This window comes from Carassius gibelio, chromosome B3, assembly GCF_023724105.1.
Source record: "Carassius gibelio isolate Cgi1373 ecotype wild population from Czech Republic chromosome B3, carGib1.2-hapl.c, whole genome shotgun sequence".
NCBI classification, from domain to species: domain Eukaryota; kingdom Metazoa; phylum Chordata; class Actinopteri; order Cypriniformes; family Cyprinidae; genus Carassius; species Carassius gibelio.
In genome coordinates, this window is record NC_068398.1 from 41,536,193 (window position 1) to 41,555,292 (window position 19,100).

General features: G+C 43.3%; 1 protein-coding gene across 1 annotated transcript in view; it reads left to right on the forward strand.

The window, feature by feature from the left end:
* The window catches only part of LOC127953344 (zinc finger protein 271-like), an 838,866-nt gene that overhangs the window by 802,290 nt on the left and 17,476 nt on the right, over nt 1-19,100 (forward strand). The gene's annotated exons all lie outside the window — the stretch shown is intronic.

Here is a 19,100-nt window from a genome sequence, read left to right on the forward strand (position 1 = left end):
TCCTCCGTTGGTGTGATATCAGTCGGTTTGGTATTGAGAGGTGTAACAGGTTCATCAGTCTCACCGACGCTCTGGTAAGAGACTGTGTAAACTGCAAGGTGTTGGTCCTCTGTCAGATCTGTTCTGCACACCTGGTCTTTAGTCACTGAAATGACAGATGTGATGGTGACAAATCTGAAGGGTGCAGTGAATAATGTGTTGTCTGTACTCCCTTCAGGTACCAGTGCAGGTGGAATGTGCCCATTGATAGCGGTCCAGGTCGTACAAGTTCAAAGTCATTAAAGTCATGGCTCACTAACCATCCCAGCCGGTAGGCCTTGGGAATGTTGATGTCAGTTGCTGTGCAGTTGTTGCAAAGGACGTAGATTATACAAGATAACACTTCAGTGAGTGGGGTGGCTTCAAGTGTGAGTCCGAGTTCCACACATTCAGGTGTGGGTTGGAAGAAACCCAGTGCGTGGTTTAAGGTTTGACCACATCGCACATTGAGTCGAACAGCGACCCCTTTGTTGTAAGCTGGTACCACCGTTCCCTGTTCGTTGACTAAGGTGCAGAGGAGCGAACTTGAGCCTTGTTGTTGAGGCTCGGTACCCATGGCTGGCTGCTGGGGTTCCTGTGAGCTCTGTGACCTGACAGTCTGGCTCTGTGGGAGTTCCCATGACCTCTGTGACCTGACAGTCTAGCACCGACAACCTGCGTGGCTGGAGGGGAAGAGGTTTGCGCACTTGAGCCCAGACTTTTAGCTCTTTGAAGTCCAATAAAGTTTCAAAGCGATCTAGCAGGTCTTTGCAGATGACAAATGTATAAGTGCTCATTGGTGAGACATAAATAGGATGTACTAGACTCATTGGACCGATTGTCAGGTGCATGGGAGCTACCTGGTCAAACAGGATGTCAATCTGGCTGTATGACTGTACATTCAGTTCAACATTTTGAGGTGTAAGAGTTCAATCTTGTCTCTTAGCTTCAAATTGGACTCTTTTGAAAAGGTGAGATGAGATCACCATAAGGTCTGATCCTGTGTCGATCAGGACCTCCATGCTTACTCCTTTTCCTAACGTGATATTTAGGTGGAGTTTTCGGCCCAACCCTTTTTGACAAGGTTGCCCAGGGATGTTGGCATCGGGGCAGGTGTGATGATCTATGGGTGGTTAGGACCGGTCTCGTGTAGCTTGCTGCAGAGGCAGGTAGCCAAAACAGCATTTTCTGGTACCTTGTGATTGTGGTACCTGGTGTGAGGAACTGTGCTGTCTCAGACGTTGCTGCCCTGTGTTTTTTTGATGTGGACTCAGGACTGAGCTCAACAGGGTCGTGTCGAGAGTGGTTCCACTTCCGGCTGTCGGGGCTTTGTGTCCTGGACGGTGGGGATCGGCTCTTTTCGCCGGTCCCAGAATCTTTTAGGGCGCTTGCTCTGGTGCTTTGGACGAGCACCACCATGATTGTGTTGCCCTCTGCTGGCTTGGAACGGTCTCGACTCTCTGTACTCTGGACACGCTGGGACTCCGAGATGAAAACTCCAACAGGCAGGTAGGTTTCTGAGGAACAGAGTTCTAAAGTTGACATCCTGTTCCATACCTGTATTGTTGCATGCTCCGAAGTAGGCTTTTCGTAGTTGACTGTAGAAAGTCTGTGGGTTTTCAAGTTGGCACTGTTTGAGGACCATAGCGTTAAGGAGCCCTTGGTCTGAGTCTGGATCAGAGAATTCAAGAATCAGAGCTTTTCGCAGTTGCTGGTAGTCTGCTTTGACAGTCTCTGGTTGACGATCCAGAAAACTATGCACATCACGGCTGGACATGATTCTTAACAGGTACAGTTTGTCCAAAGCTGTCACGTTGGCAAGAGTTTGCAAGTGAAAGTCAATCTCTCGTACATAAGCGGCAGGATCTGGATTGAACGTAGGGATGTTTCTGGCTAGCGTGTCAAATTCTCAGGGAGCCATGCAGGGTTTAGTGGCATGCGTTCTCTGGAAGGGCTCTTCCCCCTCCATTGTTGACAGGTGTTTTTGTAAGCTGGCTGGTGATGTCTTGAAACGTGGTCTTACACCCCCCTTTTCAGCTCTGGGTTCTTTGCTGAAAGGGTTGGACTGGCGGGCCGGGAGAAACTCTGTAGTGTGTGTTTTTCCATTCCAGCCACTCTGTAATCTGTCAGAATGTTTCAGTTCTGCATGAACAGTGTCAAGTTCATCTTGGAGCTCATCTCTCTGCAGAGTAATCTCATTGATTTTAGCTTGGGCTGCTTGCAAGTGTTTTTCTCCGTTCGCTGAGCCGTGCCTGGGCAACAAGAATGTGAACTAGGCTTCCAAGGATCCTGGTGAGTTCTTTGTAGTGGTCGCTTTGGGTTGGATCGTGTGCCATCAGTTCATCTAGCTTGGTGTCTAGTTGCTCTTGGTTTTGGTGTTGCATGTTACTGGCGTCCTTGGGCAGAAAGGGGGTCATCACTGCTTTCAACCATGTCAAGAGGTGGCCCCCGTGGACTGCTGGATTGGATGACAGGAACATCCTGGCTCACTTTAGGTGAGAGAAACTAAACGCACACACACAAAAAGATTAATACAAGTTCGTTCTGCAGTTAACGAGCTATATTCATACGGGATGTGCCGTTCATGAGAATTTTGGGGCTAACCGATGCAAACAGACAGTTCAGGAGCCAATTAACTTGGGTCAACGAAGGACCTGAAATTGAGATTTGACAGGCAGTAGCCTAGCAGGTCGCATGATGACACCGGCTGCTGGTTGTCACTCTACTATTAAGCTTCTTTGGTGGCTCACACAGGTTACTGTCTCTATGTGAAATGAAAGAAACAAATCACAACAGAACAGGGAATAGAAAAAGATCAAAGTGAAATAAAACACTTGAAATTAGATAAAACAATAGTAACAAACTATGTGTTAGTTAGAATTAGGAGGCCTCAGCCTATTTAAGATAGGGCCAATAGGTGAGGGGGGTCTATCGGGGTAGGAAACCTAGGAAGATGGTGTGGCTTGGAGAAGCGATGGGCCAAACACTTAAAATATATCCGGGGAATATCTAATATTCTGTGGCTTATAATAACTGGATGGTTTTTATCAAATTGAAAGTGAAAGTGAAGTGACATACAGCCAAGTAATTTGTGCTCTGCTTTTAACCCATCCAAATTGCACACACACACTCAGCAGTGAACACACACACACTGTGAACACACACTCCGGGAGGAGTGAGCAGCCATTTATGCTGGGGCGCCCGGGGAGCAGTTGGGGGTTCGATTTTCGGTTCCTTGCTCAAGGGCACCTCAGTCGTGGTATTGAAGGTGGAGAGAACACTGTACATTCACTTCCAGCCAAAGACTCAAACTTGCAACCCTTGGATTGCAAGTCCAACACTCTAACCGTTAGGCCACGACTGCCCCTTATGACGTTGAAGCTCAAAATATTTAAAATCCAAACTGTTCTTTAAATCGTTATGTTCTGGTTGTCACATTACTGTTCAATCTTATAAAGTCAAAGAAAAAAAGTTATGTGTAATACACTCATGTAACTTAACGCCAAAGAAATCCAGCAACACTTTAAGCCAGTAAAATTGATTATTATACAGCCATAATCATTTGATCACCAACATTAACTCTGTTATAACAGATGCATCTTAAAAACACAGTTAAAACAATCAAACAAAATTGATGTCACTCAGGTGGAAACCAGCGGAGCGGTCAGCCTCCTCCCTGGCGCTCCCAAACACTCAACCGGGTTAAGCACAGTTTCCTCGGCCCTTCGTTACTCTGTGTCGCATTGCGCCCTCTCAAACAGCTTGTGACTTTTAACATAACCTGGAAACACCAAGATGTCAACCGCCAGGCAACACTGCAAAATTGGGCTGTTCCCTAGAACCCTCTCAAAATACACAAAGGATGAACAAAGGGAAATTAAAGTGAATTAAGGCTTTGTTTAGATTCAAGATGAATGGCGTGCTCAATCCCATTTAAGTTTGATTTGGGTGCTCTTCGGTCCAAGGTAGAACATCTTAAGAGGCAGTGTAGAGAAAAATAAATCTCTGATAGCTGAGACACTCCATAATTAAAATGTCTTTATTGCAAAAATGACATGTCCTAAATGGACAAATTTAAAATGCCCACGCGTAGCGGCATGGGGCCTTCTTCAGGGCATAGTGAAGCAGATAAAAAACTGATCTTATAATGACAAAGACACACAGGTAGAAGCAAACACACAGGTGCTGACAATCAGTATTGAAGGTCTGCAGGTAATTACTACGACACACCTCTCACACCATTCTCTGCACTAAAGCTATTAGTCACAATAATTAACAGAAACACAGGCAACACATAGCATGCATATATTCATGCATACATTGCTAGGGCACGCCTCTCATATGGTTCTCAACACCGAAGCTGCTGGTCACAACAATAAACAAAGAAGCAACAAATAGCATGCACATACATTCATGCATATATTACTAGGGCACACCTCTCACATGATTCTCAGCAAAAAAGCTGTTGGTCACAATGTAAGCAAAAACACAAGCAACAGGTAGCATGCATATATTCATGCTTACACCTTCATGCATACATATGCATACACATATACATATACAATATATGAATAGAGTAGTTACAGGAAAGAACAATATTACAAAATCACAGAAAAGGTCTATAATCTATCTCCTCATTTAATCCTGGATAGTCCATTGCTTTGAAACTCCACATCCAAAAGGTTTCATGTTGCAATAACTGTTTTAAAATATCACCTCCACGTATTGATTTTTTAATAATTTCAATGCTCTGAATTCTCAAAGATGAAGGGTCACTATGGTGTATTTCTTTATAGTGTTTGGCCATAGGGTAATCTTCGTTATTGATTCTAATTGCGTATTTGTGTTCATAAAACAGCTCTTTTAGTTTTCTTTTAGTTCTGGCCACATAGAAACACCCAAATGGGCATTGTAGGCGGTAGACCACATATTCAGAGTTACAGTTAATAAAACCATTATTCTTAAATTCTCTCTGCGTTCTCAGATCACAAAAAGTCTAACTTTGAATGACACCCTCACAATGACTGCAAGATCCACACCTATAGGTTCCCCACAACCCTTTTTCTAGCAATGTTTTTTGTCTAGGACCTGGAAGGTAACTTCTTACAAGTTTGTCCCTTATGGATGGTGCCTTCTTGAACACGTCTTTCAGAATAGAATCACTTTGAATTAACCCCCAACTGGACTTAATTATTTATTTCATTTCAGAGGCACTACTACTATATTGGGCAACAAAGACAGGTCTAGAGTTGTTTTTAGCCATGTCTTTCCTCCGCTTTTTTTTTCTTTAGTAGATCAGAGCGTGTTGTGGAGCGTGCTTTTATTATTGCTTTTTCTATTATCATTGGTGAGTAGCCCCTAGCCCTGAACCTTAATGTCATATCTTGAGCCTGCATTTCGAAATCAGAGTCATTACTGCAGATGCGTCTAAGACGCTGAAATTGTCCAAAAGGAATGTTATCTTTCAGGCTCCTTGGATGGAAGCTGTCAGCCCTCAATAAAGTGTTTCTGTCTGTGCTTTTCCTATATATTGTTGTGTAGATGTTTTTGAATGTTCAATTGATAGTTTTATATTAGGGTTAGTTGTATTGATGTACTCATGAAACTGCAAAAGTTCTTCCTCATTCCCAGACCAAACAAAGAGGATATCATCAATAAAGCGTCCCCAAAATACTATCTTGTCACAGAATTAAGGTTTGTTTCTTTAAAATCAATTGAGTAAATATATATGTAGAAATGAGAGGTAACAGCTTTACCTAATAACTATAAAACAAAATACACTTGTGTAAAAACACCATAACACGTATAACTCCTCTACTTAAGAAACCCAACCTCAATCCATCTCTTTTAGAGAACTACAGACCAGTTTCCCTTCTTCCTTTCATTACAAAAACACTTGAACGAGCTGTGCTCAACCAAGTCTCTACATTTCTCACACACAACAACCTCCTTGACAGCAACCAATCTGGCTTTAGAAGTGAACATTCAACTGAGACGGCCTTGCTCTCAGTTGTTGAAGTTCTAAGACTGGCAAGAGCGGAATCCAAATCTTCAGTACTTATCCTGCTTGATCTGTCTGCTGCTTTTGACACGGTTAACCACCAGATCCTCCTATCAACCCTACTGGCAAAAGGCATCTCAGGAACCACGCTTCAATGGTTTCGAGTCTTACCTACCAGATAGGTCCTTCAAAGTATCTTGGAGAGGGGAGGTGTCCAAGTCTCAACATCTAACTACTGGGGTGCCTTAGGGCTCAGTTCTTGGACCACTTCTCTGCTCTGTCTACATGGCATCATTAGGTTCTGTCATTCAGAAACATGGCTTTTCATACCATTGCTATGCTGATGACACTCAACTCTACCTCTCATTGCATCCTGATGATCTGATGGTAGCTATTCGCATCTCAACTTGTCTAACAGACATTTCTTGCTGGATGATGGACCATCACCTTCAACTCATGAATGACCTTCCCAACTCAATCTGGACAGCGGAGTCCTTAGCCATCTTCAAGAATCGGCTTAAAACACATCTCTTCCATCTTTATTTGACCCTCTAAAATTACAAACTCACTATTCTAATTCTATTCTTTAAAAAAAATCTAACTACCTTTCTAATCTTTTTATATTCTATTTTCTTTTCATTAATTATGCAATTGTATGTGTGTGTGTGTGTGTGTGTGTTTGTGTAAAGACCTCTAACACTAGCTTGCTCTATTCTTTTTTTATTCTATCTGTTTACTTTATATTATATTATTGAAAATCCCATGCTAGGTGTACTTTGTTAACCTATCTGAGACTTGTTATAGCACTTACATATCATTGCTCTTTTTGTTGTTTTTGATTGCTTCCACTGTCCTCATCTGTAAGTCGCTTTGGATAAAAGCATCTGCTAAATGAATAAATGTAAATGGGAATTATGATAATGATGGTAATTATCAAAATAACCTAACCCAAAAGAGAGAAGGAAAATAATAAAAATCAAAATTGAAAGAGACAGGAATAAAACAAGGGAGAAGTAGCTGGTTTTCACCACAAGGGATGTACTCCCTCTCTGTGCTTAACCTGGTGAGCATAAAACTTAATTCAAATAAATAATTCAAAACTGGTTTAAATTGAAATTTAAAATAAGCATGTAAGAATAATTAAAAGGAAAATCTGAATAATATCCTATAATAACCAATGATAACAGTAAGGTATCATTAATAATTAGGAAATTAATCAAAAAGGGTAAAAGTGGAAATATGCAATTCAAAACAGAATTGAAAAGAGAGCTGAGAGCTGTGAACCAACTTAACATGAGACTGCCACTAGATGGCTTACTTCCTTCTCAGTGGGTATATCAGTGGTTGACCTGAGACATTTAATTTACACTATTAAACAATTACATTTTAATTCAAATAATGTTTGAACCAAACTCAAATTAAATGTAAACAGTCAAAGGCAGGAAGATTGTCTAAGACAGATAATATTCGCACAAGCAAAGCTGTAAATGCAAATAATTATTGGAATTTAGACGGCTATTTCAATACTCACAGGGAAATATAAATTAGCAGTAAGACAGCATTATCTGAAACGGCCACAAGATGACATAATTGCACTCATGCAGGCTGAAGTTAGAAGGCGAGGCGTAATTTGAGACTTCTAAACACTTAAAGGACGCCCTCTGGTGTTTTGTCAGCGGAATTACAGCCGACTTCAATGTGATTTAGATTCTGAGCTTTGTCAGTGCTGATTCTCCAACAGACAAAGGTTTTTGGGACCTTTGTTGTGCTATACTGCACAAGAGCATGAGGCATTGACATTTATGGAAATAGCACTTATAATTTAAATGTTTTAGGTTTAAAATCGGGTATTCAATATTATTAATATATATTCAATAGAATTCAATAACGATATGTAATTACAAGGCCTTTTTACTACTGAATCAGAGGAACATCGCTCATGTTCAGATTTAAGTATCTTCCTAAAAAAAGAGATTTCTTTGTCTTATATAGGCGTGTTATTAATATTAAAATGTTCTCACTGCAGAGAGATCTTAGTCTCCTCTTAACAGGACTATCAGTCCCTCCAGAAAAACGTGATTATGCGATCGCGTGATTTAATGCATAATCAGCCAAGGGCCACATATTTATGCGGGGGTCGCATTTTTCAAATACGCCGCATTTTCGCCGCATAAATTGCCAATTTCAGGAAGTAAAATATGCGGAGATAGCATGATTTCATAATAATAATAATTTTCGTTGCAAAAAAGTCACAAATATCTTAGCAGAAAGTTGGAAATGTTGCGTTTACTTCACACAAGTAAATCGCCATTATTTTCCAATGGGAACCTTATGAAGTGATGTAATTGCGCGACGTGAACATCATCTGTGAAGCCCGCGGTGAAACCAGGGTGAAGGACGCAAATCATTCTCATAACAAAAATAAGCGCAAAAGACTGCACGAAGCAGTGTGTTACATGACAGTGGGGGCAAATTATTTTGAGAGAGGGATGAGGATGAGGATGGCGAATGATAGGCCAGTGTTAGAGGCTATGCAGTTAGCTTTCATTTTCACAGTGGAATGTTGTAGTTTCATTCAGAAGTTGATGCACCTCTACAGTTGTAAGATTGTACTTTTTTGTTACAGAATAGTACCAAAACCTTACAGTTGTAAGTATATTAGTAGTATGTAAAATAATTTACGCTGCATTAAGAGATTGCACTTTGCAATTCCTGTAAAACAGCATTTGTATATTTGTGTGTATATTTTATTTGTATTCATTTTTACAGAAGTTGTTGAATATTCCTTTTGTATAACTTGTTTGACTCAATGTTTTGTAAGTTTGAGCCATGTGTTAATTAAGGTCTGAAATAAAACAGAATGAGAACTTAAATATTCTGTGCTTTAGTATGCTTGCTTATCATAGGAAGTCATAAGAAATGACTCATTACAGTAAGGTAGTAGCCTAGTGAGAACAGGGTGTTGGGGGGGGGGGGTCACCTTTTTTTCTCTTTTTCATCAAACCGCAGTTTTTGCAAGTTCCCGCAATTTCATCGCATAAGATTGCAAAAATATCCTAAGTTTGTCCTGTCCTGTCCTGTCCTTTGCGGGTTGTCTGGAAGTCATTCCTCTTAACGCTCCCTACTGTGCTCTACCAACTCAGACACTGTGGTTCTGAACAGATGCGGTATCCAGCCTACGGTATCCACGCTCGCTGCAGGCTTCGCCTCTCACCGTACCCTATGTTGGAATCTCCCACTTCACCTGGCTTGGCTGCCGCTCATCCCAAATCCCAGTAACCTGTTAATCGGCTACCTTTAGTTTAAGCTCAGGATTTACGAGCAAAGATTTCTGTTTGACTGATACCTCTGTCTCCAGAGTGGATTTGTGTTTACCATTTTGATTCTTTGACTGCCTCATTTTCATTAAAAGAATGAGACTGAGAGTCTCGCCTTTTGGTCCTCTTTTCTCATCCCTAACACTTTCATGAAAGAAATTAGATTTTTACAAACTGTTCTTATTCAGGAAGCTGAAAAAGAGGCTTTATCTCTTTTGAAAGACACAAATATTTATTGTTAACTTGTTCTTCATTGTTGTTTTCAAAATAAATCCTCCATTTATGATTAATTATAGAAAATGCAGATGCAAGATATATCGTCATGTGGATTTGTAACTGATTCTTCTGCAAGTTTGGATGGCATCTGAACCCAGTATTTAAAGGAGCTCTGGGGCTAAAATATGAAAGACTGTAGTATTGATAACCTCTGATCTGATGATCGGTTCTGTTTTCAGTACTGGAGAAATTATGAGAAACCACTTACAGTTTATTATTGTTACATAAGTTTTCAAGCTAATTGTACCTTTTCAACTGTTTGTGTAGGCAATAATATCAAGTCATTAGTCTATAATGTCATTTCATTATTTGCAATCCAAAAGTGAGGTATCTCTTGCACTTTAGGGCTGTGCAATTTATCTGATTTTATTTTCAATTTCGAGTTTGGCTTTGAGGTAAAGCGATATTGGAGAAAATCTCATGTGTGAGTATACTGGATCTATACAAATAGTTCTTAAAACAGCCTAATAAGCCTGTAGCCATCCATATCATTAATAATTAAAAACAACAAAAGAAGAGGAAGTCAAATCTTTGCTCTTGACTGAATACCTTTAATAGATTATAGAGTAGATCTGCCGAAGCCTAGAGTGAGCTCTTTTGTTGTGGATGTGTTATTATCAGAGTAGCACAGCTCTAGTTTCTGAACTTCATCTCTGTAGCTGAGTCATGCTCTCCTGAGGTAAGTTCAGTCACTGTAACATCTGCAGATCTGATGATGAACGAGTGCGAGTGGAGGACTCAATACACAAGCCAGTGCTGAGGGTGATGCTGGAGGAGAGCCGTGTGTGGCTCTTAGTAAGGAAGACTTTATCCAGGAGCAGATGAATGAGAGAGGCTCTGTTCATGAATGGTGTTGAATGCTGAACTGTAATCTCTGAAGAGCATTTTTACACAGGTCTCCTGAAGCTGGAGTAGGTTGAGTGCAGTGTGAAGGCCTGTGCTGATGCTGTCATCTGTAAATCTGTTTGCTCTGTATGTAAACTGCTGCATCTCAAGCTGGATTTGATATACTGTGAGACCAATCTCTCAAAGCACTTCATGATTACTGCTGTTAGTGAAACCGGACTGCAATCATTCACAGTTATTGGTGGCTGCTTCTATAAGAACAGGGATGATGTTGTCAGGGATTTTTGCCAGCTCTGTTTTTACCTTTTTGTCTGTTTGTGCTTGTGTGTTTGTGAGTTGGTGTATCCCGGGCCTTGGATATGCACTGTGGATATCTGTGGCTGATTGTTGAATGTGAATCACTTGCTGCCAATCAACTCATCTGCCTCCAGTATTTAAACAGAGTCTTCAGTGATTTTCTGAGCTAAAAGCCTCCCCGTGTCTTTGGACCAGTTGTTTGGGTCATGTGTTTTGTTGAAGTTCTAATTTTTTTTTTTTTTTTGTGTGTGTGCTTTAGACCTCACTCCACCCGCATTCATCCTGCATTCTGCCTGCTACCCCCGTTCAACAAAGTAATCTCCCCACTCTACCAACATATCTCTGGCCTGTTTGTTTTCCAGTGCATATCTTTTAACAATTCTCAACAGCAAAGGAGAGATGGATTGTGTTGCTTGACTTTTGGGAATTAACTAATCTTATTTGCATAATCTTTAGTCTGAGTTCTGCTTTCAGGTCCAAAACTGGTTTGGTTACAACAGAACAATCTGGCCAAATCATGGACCCAGCAGAAACCAGTTCACAAAGCTCTCTCTGGTCAAGGTGCACTTTTGGGACAGCATGACCTTCAACTTCGAAATCTCACAGAAAGCAAAAAGGCCAGCAATGAAGGTCAGATTTCTCAAATTGGTAATAAACTAAAATAAATCTCTTCTCTTCTTGCTCAGTGGTCTACCAGTGATCAGCCCGCTTCTGCAGCTCCACCATTACCACATTCTCAGACCGCCTATCCTTTGCGTGAGACTCATATTCTGGTGACTTGGGAAAATGTAAGTCCTTTTTGCTTCTATGTTCTGTTGTGTTTGGTCAGCGGCCTGACATATTCTACTGATCAGTCCAAGTCCAGCTGTTTGGGACCATCAGAGTGCTCAATTTAATTATTTTTCTTTCACTGCTGAATTAAAGAAGTTTTTTGACAATCTGCTTCATGTAAAGGAAGCAGCCAAGCTTTTGCTATCTCTGCACCAGGGTTCCCAAAGTTCCCGAATCACAACACACACTGGCCCAGCTAACCATTCACAACACACACTGGCCAACATAACCAATCAAAACACACACTGGCCCAGCTAACCAACCACAGCACACACTGGCCCAGCTAACCAATCACAACACACACTGGCCTAGCTAACCAATCACAGCACACACTGGGCCAGCTAACCAATCACAGCACACACTGGCCCAGCTAACCAATCACAGCACACACTGGGCCAGCTAACCAATCACAGCACACACTGGGCCAGCTAACCAATCACAGCACACACTGGCCCAGCTAACCAATCACAGCACACACTGGGCCAGCTAACCAATCACAGCACACACTGGCCCAGCTAACCAATCACAACACACACTGGCCCAGCTAACCAATCCAACACAAACTGATCCAGCTAACCAATGACAAAAAACACTGGCCCTAACCAATCACAACACACACTGGCCGACGATATAACCAATCACAACACAGACTGGCCCAACTAACCAATCACAACACACACTGGCCCAGCTAACCAATCACAGCATACATTGGCCCAGCTAACCAATCACAGCACACACTGGCCCAGCTAACCATTCACAACACACACTGGCCGACATAACCAATCACAACAAACACTGGCCCAGCTAACCAATCACAACACACACTGGCCGTCATAACCAATCACAACACACACTGGTCCAGCTAACCTATCACAACACACACTAGCCCAGCTAACCAATCATTACATGGTCCAGCTAACCAGTCACAACACACACTGGCCAGCTAACCAATCACATGGCCCAGCTAACCAGTCACAACACACACTGGCCCAGCTAACCAATCACAGCACACACTGGTGTAGCTAACCAATCACATCACACATTGGCCGAGATAACCAATCAAAACACACACTGGCCCAGCTAACCAATCACAACACACACTGGTCGACATAACCAATCACAACACACACTGGCCCAGCTAACCTATCACAACACACACGGGCCCAGCTAACCAATCACAACACACACTGGCCCAGCTAACCAATCACAGCACAGACTGGCTTAGATAACAAATCACAACACACACTGACCTACATAACCAATCACAACACACATTGGCCAAACTAACCAATCACAGCACACACTGGGCCAGCTAACCAGTCACAGCACACACTGGGCCAGCTAACCAATCACAACACACACTGGCCCAGCCAACCAATCACGGCACACACTGGCCTAGCTAACCAATCACAACACACACTGGCCAAACTAACCAATCATAACACACACTGGCCCAGCTAACCAATCCAACACAAACTGATCCAGCTATCCAATCACAAAAACACTGGCCCAGCTGACCAATCACAACACACACTGGCCCAGCTAACCAATCACAAAAACACTGGCCCAGCTGACCAATCACAACACACACTGGCCGACATAACAAATCACAACACACACTGGCCCAGCTAACCATTCACAACACACACTGGCCCAGCTAACTAAACACAACACAGACTGGCCCAACTAACCAATCACAACACACACTGACCCAGCTAACCAATCACAGCATACATTGGCCCAGCTAACCAATCACAGCACACACTGGCCCAGCTAACCATTCACAACACACACTGGCCGACATAACCAATCACAACACACACTGGCGTAGCTAAGCAATCACAGCACACACTGGCACAGCTAACCAATCACAACACACACTGGCCGAGATAACCAATCACAACACACACTGGCCCCGCTAACCAATCACAGCACAAACTGGCCCAGCTAACCAATCGCAAAACACACTGGCCCAGCTAACCAATCACATGGCCCAGCTAACCAGTCACAACACACACTGGTGTAGCTAACCAATCACATCAAACATTGGCCGATATAACCAATCACATCACACACTGGCCGAGATAACCAATCACAACACACACTGGCCCAGCTAACCAATCACAACACACACTGGCCCAGCTAACCAATCACAACACACACTGGCCCAGCTAACCAATCACAACACACACTGGCCCAGCTAACCAATCACAGCACACATTGGCCCAGCTTACCAATCACAGCACACACTGGCCCAGCTAACCATTCCTGATAATGTTCGGGGTTCAGACACACTCTCTCTGTTTAAATCTAGATTAAAACACATCTCTTTCGCCAAGCATACGAATAATGTATCTTTTAAATTGTGAGTGTAGTTGCATCTGATCAAAGGTGCATTTTTATTCATTAGCTTAGGTTAAACTAATTTTACTTTGTTGGATCAGCAGCTATGCTAATGATGTCTCTATTCTGCTTCTATGTTTCGCGTAACTAGGATTTACACAAGCTCCAGTCTGGATCCAGAACACCTGAGAAGAGATGATGCTGACCCTCAGAGGACCTCAGATGATGCTAACCCTGAATCAACAAACAGAACTAACAATTATTGCTAAATGTGTGACTGCATCATATAATAACTTAATTAATAATATTGATAGTTCATCGTCTAGCTGACTACGTCTTGTATTATTATTATTTTTTTTATTTTTTTTAAAATCCTGTCAAATTTGCACAAACTACTAGCTACTACAAAATATTGAAGAAACATAATTTTCTGTAAAGTTGCTTTGTAACGATTTGTATTGTAAAAAGCGTTATACAAATAAACTTGAATTGAATTGAACACTGGCTTAGATAACCAATCACAACACATTGGCCCAGCTAACCAATCACAGCACACACTGGCCGACATAACCAATCACAACGCACACTGACCTACATAACCAATCACAAAAACACTGGCCCAGCTAACCAATCACAACACACACTGGCCGATATAACCAATCACAACACACACTGGCCCAGCTAACTAATCACAACACAGACTGGCCCAACTAACCAATCACAACACACACTGGCCCAGCTAACCAATCACAGCACACACTGGCCCAGCTAACCATTCACAACACACACTGGCCGACATAACCAATCACAACACACACTGGCCCAGCTAACCAATCACAGCATGCATTGGCCCAGCTAACCAATCACAGCACACACTGGCCCAGCTAACCATTCACAACACACACTGGCCGACATAACCAATCACAACACGCACTGGCCCAGCTAACCAATCACAACACACACTGACCGACATAACCAATCACAACACACACTGGTCCAGCTAACCTATCACAACACACACTGGCCCAGCTAACCAATCATTACATGGCCCAGCTAACCAGTCACAACACACACTGGCCCAGCTAACCAATCACAGCACACACTGGCCCAGCTAACCAATCACAACACACACTGGCCGAGATAACCAATCACAACCCACACTGGCCCCGCTAACCAATCACAACCCACACTGGCCCCGCTAACCAATCACAGCACACACTGGCCCAGCTAACCAATCACAACACACACTGGCCCACCTAACCAATCACAATACACACTGGCCCAGCTAACCAATCACAGCACACACTGGCCCAGCTAACCATTCACAACACACACTGGCCGACATAACCAATCACAACACACTGACCGACATAACCAATCACAACACACACTGGTCCAGCTAACCTATCACAACACACACTGGCCCAGCTAACCAATCATTACATGGCCCAGCTAACCAGTCACAACACACACTGGCCCAGCTAACCAATCACAGCATACATTGGCCCAGCTAACCAATCACAGCACACACTGGCCCAGCTAACCATTCACAACACACACTGGCCGACATAACCAATCACAACACACACTGGCCCAGCTATCCAATCACAACACACACTGACCGACATAACCAATCACAACACACACTGGTCCAGCTAACCTATCACAACACACACTGGCCCAGCTAACCAATCATTACATGGCCCAGCTAACCAGTCACAACACACACTGGCCCAGCTAACCAATCACAACCCACACTGGCCCCGCTAACCAATCACAACCCACACTGGCCCCGCTAACCAATCACAGCACACACTGGCCCAGCTAACCAATCACAACACACACTGGCCCAGCTAACCAATCACAGCACACACTGGCATAGCTAACCAATCACATCACACATTGGCCAACATAACCAATCACAACACACACTGGCCCAGCTAACCAATCACAACACACACGGGCCCATCTAATGCTTTCGCCAAGCATACGAATAATGTATCTTTTAAATTGTGAGTGTAGTTGCATCTGATCAAAGGTGCATTTTTATTCATTAGCTTGGGTTAAACTAATTTTACTTTGTTGGATCAGCAGCTATGCTAATGATGTCTCTATTTTGTTTCTATGTTTCGCCACGGGATTTACATCCCTTGGTAACTAGGATTTACACAAGCTCCAGTCTGGATCCAGAACACCTGAGAAGAGATGATGCTGACCCTCAGAGGACCTCAGATGCTAACCCTGAATCAACAAACAGAACTAACAATTATTGCTAAATGTGTGACTGCATCATATAATAACTTAATTAATAATATTGATAGTTCATCGTCTAGCTGACTACGTCTTGTATTATTATTATTATTTTTATTTTTTCTAAAATCCTGTCAAATGTGCACAAACTACTAGCTACTACAAAATATTGAAGAAACATAATTTTCTGTAAAGTTGCTTTGTAACGATTTGTATTGTAAAAAGCGTTATACAAATAAACTTGAATTGAATTGAATTGAACACTGGCTTAGATAACCAATCACAACACATTGGCCCAGCTAACCAATCACAGCACACACTGGCTGACATAACCAATCACAACGCACACTGACCTACATAACCAATCACAAAAACACTGGCCCAGCTAACCATTCACAACACACACTGGCCGACATAACCAATCACAACACACACTGGCCCAGCTAACCAATCACAGCACAAACTGGCCCAGCTAACCAATCACCAAACACACTGGCCCAGCTAACCAATCACAGCATACATTGGCCCAGCTAACCAATCACAGCACACACTGGCCCAGCTAACCATTCACAACACACACTGGCCGACATAACCAATCACAACACACACTGGCCCAGCTAACCAATCACAACACACACTGACCGACATAACCAATCACAACATACACTGGTCCAGCTTACCTATCACAACACACACTGGCCCAGCTAATCAATGATTACATGGCCCAGCTAACCAGTCACAACACACACTGGCCCAGCTAACCAATCACAGCACACACTGGCACTGCTAACCAATCACAACACACACTGGCCGAGATAACCAATCACAACCCACACTGGCCCTGCTAACCAATCACAACACACACTGGCCCAGCTAACCAATCACAGCACACACTGGCCCAGCTAACCAATCACAACACACACTGGCCCACCTAACCAATCACAATACACACTGGCCCCGCTAACGAATCACAGCACACACTGGCCCAGCTAACCATTCACAACACACACTGGCCGACATAACCAATCACAACACACACTGGCCCAGCTAACCAATCACAGCACAAACTGGCCCAGCTAACCAATCACAACACACACTGGCCCAGCTAACCAATCACAGCATACATTGGCCCAGCTAACCAATCACAGCACACACTGGCCCAGCTAACCATTCACAACACACACTGGCCGACATAACCAATCACAACACTCACTGGCCCAGCTAACCAATCACAACACACACTGACCGACATAACCAATCACAACACACACTGGTCCAGCTAACCTATCACAACACACACTGGCCCAGCTAACCAATCATTACATGGCCCAGCTAACCAGTCACAACACACACTGGCCCAGCTAACCAATCACAGCATACATTGGCCCAGCTAACCAATCACAGCACACACTGGCCCAGCTAACCATTCACAACACACACTGGCCGACATAACCAATCACAACACACACTGGCCCCGCTAACGAATCACAGCACACACTGGCCCAGCTAACCATTCACAACACACACTGGCCGACATAACCAATCACAACACACACTGGCCCAGCTAACCAATCACAGCACAAACTGGCCCAGCTAACCAATCACAACACACACTGGCCCAGCTAACCAATCACAGCATACATTGGCCCAGCTAACCAATCACAGCACACACTGGCCCAGCTAACCATTCACAACACACACTGGCCGACATAACCAATCACAACACACACTGGCCCAGCTAACCAATCACAACACACACTGACCGACATAACCAATCACAACACACACTGGTCCAGCTAACCTATCACAACACAAACTGGCCCAGCTAACCAATCATTACATGGCCCAGCTAACCAGTCACAACACACACTGGCCCAGCTAACCAATCACAGCATACATTGGCCCAGCTAACCAATCACAGCACACACTGGCCCAGCTAACCATTCACAACACACACTGGCCGACATAACCAATCACAACACACACTGGCCCAGCTAACCAATCACAACACACACTGACCGACATAACCAATCACAACACACACTGGTCCAGCTAACCTATCACAACACACACTGGCCCAGCTAACCAATCACAGCACACACTGGCACTGTTAACCAATCACAACACACACTGGCCGAGCTAACCAATCACAACACACACGGGCCCATCTAACCAAACACAACACACACTGGCCCAGCTAACCAATCACAACACACACTGGCCCAGCTAACCAATCACAACACACACTGGCCCAGCTAACCAATCACAACACACACTGGTCCAGCTAACCAATCACAACACACACTAGCCCAGCTAACCAATCACAGCACACACTGGTGTAGATAACCAATCACAACACATTAGCCCAGCTAACCAATCACAGCACATACTGGCCGACATAACCAATATCAATGCACACTGACCGACATAACCAGTCACAACACACACTGGCCCAGCTAACCAATCATAGCACACACTGGCCCAGCTAACCAATCATAACACACATTGGCCCAGTTAACCAATCCAACACAAACTGGTCCAGCTAACCGATTACAACTCACACTGGCCCAGCTTACCAATCACAAAAACACTGGCCCAGCTAACCAATCATAGCACACAATGGCTCAATTTACAAATCACAGCACATACTGGCCAGCTAACCAATCACAGCACACACTGGCACAGCTTACCAATCACAACACACACTGGCCCAGCTAACCATTCACAACACAAACTGGCCCAGCTAACCAATCACAACACACGCTGGCCCAGCTAACCAATCACAGCACATTTCATATTTCAGAAGGCAATCTTCATTTGATACAGGAACTATTCAAGATGTTCATGCCAGACTGGGGAGAGAGGTTTGGTAATAATGTAAAATATGTGAAAAAATAATGTTTTTCAAACATCCTAGTATG